Genomic DNA, 8,088 nt, shown 5'->3' on the forward strand with positions numbered 1-8,088 from the left:
CCACCCAAGATGGACTGGTTGAAGGTCAATGTCGATGGCGCCATGACAAAAGGAGGAAGAATCTCTGGCGGAGGAGTGACCGACCACCATGGCATGTTTCGGGTTGGGGCACGACATTTTTTTCTCCGGTGTCACTATTTCTGAACATGCTGAATTATTGGTGTATAGGCGTGGTGTGCAACTGACCATTGAATTAGATGCATATAAGCTTAGTCAAGCTCAGTCTCAAGACATCTCTACTCCTAATGGAGCAGTCGGTAGTCTCCGCCGGTCAATTTTCGTCCCACCAGAGATGGTTTATTTTCGTCCTCCTCGCACCTCCAGGTAGTCCCCTCGCACGCCAAAAAAATCGAGCGAACCCACATTACCACGGTGCGATGCCTCCAGCTACTCCCCTCGCAGCCAAGTAAATCGAACAAAAGTAAACCGACGAAAGAAAACCAGCGAAAAAAAATCGTCTTCACTCGCACGCACGCACGAGCGAGCGAAGCCTCCAGGTGCCCTCCATCATCTCGCTACGAGGACGAGAACCATATGCCCCGGCCGCCATCGCCGCCACCGATCCCTTTGCCGCCGCCGTTCTCTTCGCGTGATATTTTCCACCGTTTCTTTATCAGCCGCTCGCATCGCATCGCAACGCACCCGTCCCCGATCCCCTGACCAAAGGAAGGCACAGCCCTTGTCCTCTCTTCTCTAGGGTTTCAGCGTCGCCATCTCCGCCCTGCCAGAAAGATATCAGGAGAGGCCGGTCCAGAGCTAGAAGAAGAAGGAGAAGAGGATGTCCATGGCTCATCAGGCGGCGGCGGGCGGCAGCGACACGAGGCTGCGAACGTGTTCGTGGATGTCCTGGCGTGGAAGACGAGCAAGGAGGGTGTGCGCGGCCACTTCGAGCGCTTCGGCGAGATCCGCGAGGCCGTCATCATCGCCGACAAGGGCACCAGCAGATCCAATGGCGGCGGATTCGTGAGTACCCAGTTACCCACACAAACAATTCTTTCTTCCCCTCATCATCGATTCATCTTCAGTAGTTAATTCGCTTGCTTAATCCAGTCCCGTTAGTTGATGTTATGCCTAGATGGATGCTTGCCAGGTTACGTTCTGGGAGGCTGAGGCGCCATTGGGGTTTGCTTGGGAACGTACAGGTAACTGCAACCTCTCCTGCCTCAGGGTCCAGAGGTCCAAGGCGCCACAAGCACAACCAACTGCCTCTGCATCCATATGCTGGTAATTAATTTGTTCGATGCTTTGATTAACTTACTTTGATTGTTAGTTGTTGACCATGAGCAAGAATCTGTCAATTAATTTGATGCTTTAGTTAACTTGTAATTTGCTGAATTATTATTGGTTAAGCACTGTGCAGGTCTTCGTTTGATTGTTAGTCGGTGAACATAAGCAAGAAGCTAGCTAGGTGTGCGTGCATGCCACACACATATATCAGTTGTTGCAGGTTAAAATCATCTGCCAACTCTCTTTTTGAAAAAAAATCGGTCAACTTAATTAATCAATCATGCCGAATTGTAGACGCATGATGTTTCTTCATCTCAGTTATATCTTCCGATATTTACAGAAACTTCCGAATCTCAGTTGTACCTTCCAGTTTTAATGAATCATAGTTGCTTGAATAATATCTACTCCTAAAGTTTTCTTCGAAGGTGCTCATCACATCTGTCGATACACAAGATGGAGGTGCTCCTATTGATGGTTTACACCGGATAGTTTCCAGACCTTTATTACAAGATGGACGAGCTTGGCTTCTCAGCCAGTACTCTGCCTCATCAACAGTTTGATGTCCCTTTGCATGAAGTTAGGCCAACATCAGAAGATTCGTAGCCTTTTTGAGGAGATGAAGGTGGAGAATATTAAGCCGGATAACCTCACATGCTGCCTTCTAATGATCAGCCGTGCGGCATTGAACAAGATAGATGTTGGAGAAGTTTTAAAAGAAATGCAAGAAAATGATGTAGTTCCAGGGTGGTCTGCATATAGCATGGCTTCTATCTACCTGAGTGCTGGTTTGGTTTAAAAAAACAGTCTGCTCTGAAGGAACTCGAGGGCCTTGATTTTAGAAGGTAACATGAATATATTGATTGATCATTCATGGTCCTAGGGCTGTTTGTTTACAGTTCAGGGCAGAGTTCAGTTAATAATAGTCAATTTCATCCTGCTTGTATCACCACCACCGTGTAATATAACATATTACTGTGCACAACAATGCGTCAGCACTAATTTCGGCATCTAAATAACTTGAAATGTTGGCTCAGGGTTTTTTTACTTCATAAAAAATTATTTTGTTTCTCGTGGTGCAGTGTTATTTAGGCTTCATTATTCTACAATTTCCGGCAAATTGATAAACATGCCATACATATATATATGTCCCCTGTTGCAACCGTACAACCTCTTTTCCTTCATTTTATTTTTTTAATATTAAAGGGAGGTGAGTTTCTTTAACTTTTTTACATTGTAGTTTATAAAATTTTAAAACCATGGAAAAGTAGTGCATCAGGGAAGGTTCGCCACTAGACCACCCCTGATTGCAACAAAATATCCTTTATTTTTTTATCTTTCTCGTAATTATGTATTTAACAAATCTCTCCTACTTAAAAAAGAATAGCAACCAGTGTTGAATTGTTAAAGTTCTAAATCTATATTTAGACACAATTGGTGTTGAGGCATTAAATATGTCGCACGGGCTCCTCAGCGTATGTATGCTTCGACCTATTTATATGTTGTTTTCTTGGTCCTTCGTGCTCTGTACATCGCTTCACAATTTGTGTCAGTGACAGTGAGGCTACTCCCTACCTTTCTCATCTTTCAAACCGGTGGCAGTGACGGATCACACCTCAACCTTGCAGGAGTTGTTATGGACCATCTGGTTTTCTTCATGAATCCACACCACCGGAAATTCTGATGGAGACCTTCCACCTGACGTCCTTCTTACTACAACCTCACATGCTGCCTTCTAATGACGAGCCACTACATTTGGTTACTCAGATTCTTCTACATGGTGACTATTGACGCAAAAGGATTGCACTTCCATCTCAATCACTGCATTTGGTTACTCAGATTGCAAGTTATTGTGCATATCTACTGTTATCACACTTTTCATTCCTTTGTGTTGATGTAGAGGTACAAACAAAGGTACAAAGTGATAAGGGCACATGATCTTCTAGATTTTTTACACTCCTCTTGGCAGGCAACGAATTATCTTTTTTTCAATCAGCGCCACGACGGCCGCGGCCTCCCCGCCGCCGACGCTCCAGATCCGCCCGTCGTTGACCCCCTCTACATCAGTGATCGATCAAGGCAGGGGGCATGGCGATATCCATCTTTCCGCGTGTATGGCGGCCGGTGCCCGCGTCCGTGTATCCTGCGCCAAGGGTGTCGTATTCATCTCAAGGAGGCCCTCTCAGTCCTTCCCAGCGACGACGATGAGTCGGGATTCCTCCTCCCACAGATCCGTTGATCCATGGTTAGATCTCAAGGAGGAGGGGCGTGAGGCGATTGCCACCGTCAGTGCCTGCACTGGAAGGTCTCCGGCACCTGCTCCAACCAGATCCAGCCGGACCCGTCCTGCGCCTGCCATCCCATTGCGGTAATAAATCTCAAGCCATGTCCTTTTCATTGAGTTGAACTACAAAACTCATGTTGTGTTATATCTTGCTGAATGTCTTGCCAGATATGTGTGCTGCTCCTGTTGTGCACTTGCTGATTAAGCCGCTGCTTGTGCAAAATATGCCTACTGCTACCCGGGCTCACATGACCCAGAGGAGGAAGGAGCTGCGCAAGGAATCACTGCCAGAAGACTCAAATACGAGTTTGAAGAGTCCTGGACTATAGACCAAGTTCCGCAAGGAAGCAGCAATGCGAGCTAGCCGAGGGTTCAGACTATTTGCGCTTTGATTCTCGCTGATTCATGATTTTGACCCAACCAAGCAGCTTTGGCGATCACGGAGGAGAACCCGCTGTTCCTAGGGGCCTGACGCACGGTCGATCACAAGTCCTCCAACGGGTGGAGCTGGTTCAGGTACCACGGGCACTCTCCACGACAAGCAGGTTCCAGTTGTGCAAAGTCTGCCCGCTACTGCTATTCGTACTATCCCCCTAGCAAAATAAATTTATCTGATGCCTCAACAGCTCACACTTCTGCATGTCACCCATTTATTTAGTGTAGGTCTGGGGAATTTTTTAAGTTGTTGTCTATAACTTCATGTTTTTCCTTGTGAAATATCTTCATGTTTTTTAGATTACATAAATTTTTTAACGTTGGATTTTTGTATGTCTTGGTTTCTACATTTCTGAAACTGAAAGCTATTATCGCCGGGCAGAAATATAAATTTCTTTTGTTGCTATCGCGTGTTTAATCCCTCCGCCCTAAAATAAGTGTCGCTGAAAAGGGGTAGTTGTTTCTCACAAACAGTGCTATTTCAGTCTCAGAATCTAAACTGTCTTCTAAGGTTCTAACAAACTCTGATCACCACCTTTATGAATATGCTACACAAATTAAGGATATTGTTAAGATCTTTATTACCTTGACTTTTTTAGTTCACTGTTCGCAGACTCACCAATTTTGGCGGCCCCAACAATTATGTTCCGAAAATTACAGTTAGCTGCTCAATTGAAAACCTTACCAGTAATAGAACTAAATTGTAATATTGTGACTATAGTGTTGCTAGAGAACTGATCGACAGAGTAAAGACAAGTATGCTTCCTCCTCCCTGCAGCTTAAGTCATTTAGTCCATATTTATATGTTAGAGCCTAGAGGTGATGTTTTTGTGGGAAACGTTTTACAACCAATCAAGGTTTTGGTTACCGGTCGAAATTTCGAGATTTACCATGGTTACCGCGTATTTCCGTGCCCCTCGGTAAATCCACGTACCAAGCAAAAAATACCAGTTATTTGAATTTTTTGAATTTAAACACTCGATTTATAGTAAAGTACATAGAATCTAATTAATACCATGAGAGTTGGTTTTGGCTTGTTGGTCGGAACCTAGTTCCTGTTTTGAGAGGTCTTTGGTTCAAATGTTCTTCATTAACTTATTTGAATTCAAAATTCAACTATAAAATTCGTTCGGAATATTCTCGGTATTTTTCGGTATTTCTCGGTAACCGTGGTAACCGCGTTTTCCAGTCCCCCTCGGTAAAAATGCCTCATTCGGTAACCAAAACCTTGCAACCAATATCCTATAACCTGTATTTGACACTATATTCCGAGTCTGCAAATCATGCTCAGGGTTAAAATAGAATTGTCCGTTTCTACAACATAATGGATGCTTTTACTGTTCGAAATTTGCATTAGTAGTTGATATAGTGATTAGATCAACCTTGCAGTACTAATGAGCTCCTTTTAGCCTTGCTTATATGGTTAGCTTTTGGAAATAATTGATCATGTTTTCCTCCGTTGGATCAGAAAACTAGAAGTAGGATATGTCTAAGCTAAGAGTGGTTTTAGATCATAGCATCACACAAGAAAGGCTCCAATCCCCTTCTAGATATACATGTTTGTCCTATATGTTCTCTTTGTAATTCTTATGATTTTTAGTAGAATAGAGAGTTCTTAAGTCTTCAAATTAGCATATGTGGACATTTGATTGAATCAACTCCTCCTTTTAGTTGAAAGAGGAAGCATAGTAAATGCATTTTTTGTGTCTTCTACTCAGTTAGACTTGCTCAATCCTAACTTGACGATTTTCTAGGATTTGACACATCTCCACTTGCAAGGCTACAACCAGATATAGTCCTTTAGATTGATTAATTACACACACGTGCAAGGAAACATATCACTTGAAATGTGTGATTTGCATCGAGAAGAACACCGAGATAGGATCAGAGCATGCGCACTGCTTTATAGTCTACATCAACAAACCGTTGGCGAGCATGTTGAGACCATGAGCCCACGTGGGACCTCCAGAGAACTTGAAAATCACCGACATTGCCAGCAAGGTTGTGGTGAATTAAAGGTATGTACAATTTGCATTGGCGCTTGCGTATATTTTCTCTGAAGATGACCATAATTGTGTCATGCCACTTGTTGTTCTTCAGCAGAGATTTAATCAATCCAGAGATGTTGTAAATTGATACAATTGAACCACATACTTGGAGAGACGATGCCGTTGACTTCCGCAACAATGAGCAAGGTGGCGAATACCTGCTAGAGAGTGGAGAACTTCTAGCACCACTCGACAGCCAGATCATCAACCATGTAAGGTATGAGGGCATACAACACCCATGATTGTATTTTCTGTATTCGTCCGTTCTTCTCAATCGTGTATGACCAGCCAAGTACTTTTTTTTCTATATTACAATATTTTGGAAAATATAAGAAGATGCCAGTAATTCAACACATGCAACTTCCATTGTATAAAAGCTTCATATATTTGAACAGTCAAACTTTATCAATATCTGCAAATAACACTCATGTACTCAATATCATGCCTTTGCATGAAGATTAAAAGAAGAGATAAGGTGAACCACATGGCAAGATCTCAAATAACCGAATATGCTGCATATATAAAATGGCTAGATATGCAATCCAACAAGGTATACATCTGTTCTAATCATGCATATTTCGCAGGGGCTATATGTAAGTTAAACCTCCTGAATATATTTGTGAGAAATAAAAATACATGTCCCCGATGAGTGCTGAGAGGTCTATTTGAAGATATATAAAAAGTAGAAGTGACTTCTAATAACAATTTAAAGTTCACAAAAAACTTTAAAATACTCATATGACAAATACTTGAGTAGAGATTTGAATGTGATAGAACATTATTAAAAGCTCCATTTAACATCTTCGTCCTGCATATTAAAATGTACAATATTATGTTTGCGCTTAGCATTCTTTATGTAGGTCCATCCGGTCCATGTTTGATTTTTTCCTGAATTTATTTATGATACAACTCTGGCTGCATGTTTGATTCTAACATATTATGCCCTCTTTATGTAGGTCCACTGGGTCCAGATGTGCAAGGCAAACATGCAGAGGTCTTCGAGAGGCTTGTGCAGACGGAGCTTACAGGCAGATCCAAGCGGATACACCAGCCATAGCTGGCCCTATGCTTGGTGGCGGCATTTATGAGCCTGAGCTTGACATGAACGTGAGGTATAGATGATTGACGAAGAACGACTTTGTTGTATCCATCGACGCCATACCCTTTGCCAAAACAAACGACCTTCTCTTGTGTCCATGAACTTTTGTTAGCGTTTAGTGAATCATGCAATAGCTACAAGATAGCTTGTTGGGGAGTTTCCCCGGTGCTGGTGTTACATGTATGTACTTTGTGTCTGAAATGGATGGATGGGTGTTGTACTGCTGCTGAGAAAGGATGGAGGGAGGAAAGGAGGAGTACTTGCATCTTTAATTTTATCTTGCAAGTTTCTGCCTTCCTAAAAATACTAGATTTGATATTCAATCATATACGAGTATTCATGAAAGAACTTGCTTTCTTTTCTACTACACAACAGGTCTACAGTTCCAACATCTCAATCAGGACGTGGTGAGATGGTCAAAACTTGCATGCTCCTTGCATGTTTTCTTACTGTGTTCACTGCCTTGCTAACATTTTACCGATATGTCCCATGTTGTAACGCCCGGTTGCTAACGCTGGTTTAGTTTGGATAGTGACATGCAACTACGATTATTAATTGGTTTTTGAACTTCCCTTTCTTGGTCAAGTGATATTTAAAGTTTGCACTTCTCCGTTATAACAATAGCAACAATAAGCTCAAGTTGCCATGTGAGCCACATGAAACCTGATTCGTTCATTGGATGTGCGGTTTAATTTTCCTTTTTATATTTTCTTGATTGTTGTATCAATGCAATATTAATCAAATATTGTTATTTCAGCTAGATTTTTGTTTATTAGGTATTACATGGTTTCCCCGGTACCTCGAACATTTTAAATGTTGTCTCTTTAGGTTCTCATATTTAGCTTCCAACTTTATTTTTGCGGGAATAATTCTTGTATTACTCATTTATTAAGGTTCCAACTTGATATGCCCATACATTTGGTTTATTAGAGCATAGAATTGGTAAATTTGTGACATAAAAGCAATTTTAGATATAGGAGGTGAGGTTGGCGTCATCC

At 42.1% G+C, this 8,088-nt stretch overlaps 1 long non-coding RNA gene across 3 annotated transcripts; it reads left to right on the plus strand.

Annotated features, from left to right (window-relative positions):
* Positions 1-462: 462 nt before the first annotated feature.
* On the plus strand, positions 463-7,484 carry LOC123154646 (uncharacterized). Of its 3 annotated transcripts, XR_006476964.1 has the most exons (8): positions 463-963; positions 1,091-1,224; positions 1,361-2,069; positions 2,853-3,592; positions 3,677-4,024; positions 5,698-5,961; positions 6,047-6,208; positions 6,948-7,484. It is a non-coding gene; the product is annotated as an uncharacterized lncRNA (long non-coding RNA). The 3 variants fall into 3 exon arrangements; XR_006476965.1 differs by having other exon boundaries at positions 1,091-2,069; positions 6,044-6,208; XR_006476963.1 differs by having other exon boundaries at positions 1,091-2,069.
* Positions 7,485-8,088: the final 604 nt, after the last annotated feature.

The sequence above is a fragment of the Triticum aestivum genome, chromosome 7A (genome assembly GCF_018294505.1).
Source record: "Triticum aestivum cultivar Chinese Spring chromosome 7A, IWGSC CS RefSeq v2.1, whole genome shotgun sequence".
NCBI classification, from domain to species: Eukaryota; Viridiplantae; Streptophyta; class Magnoliopsida; order Poales; family Poaceae; genus Triticum; species Triticum aestivum.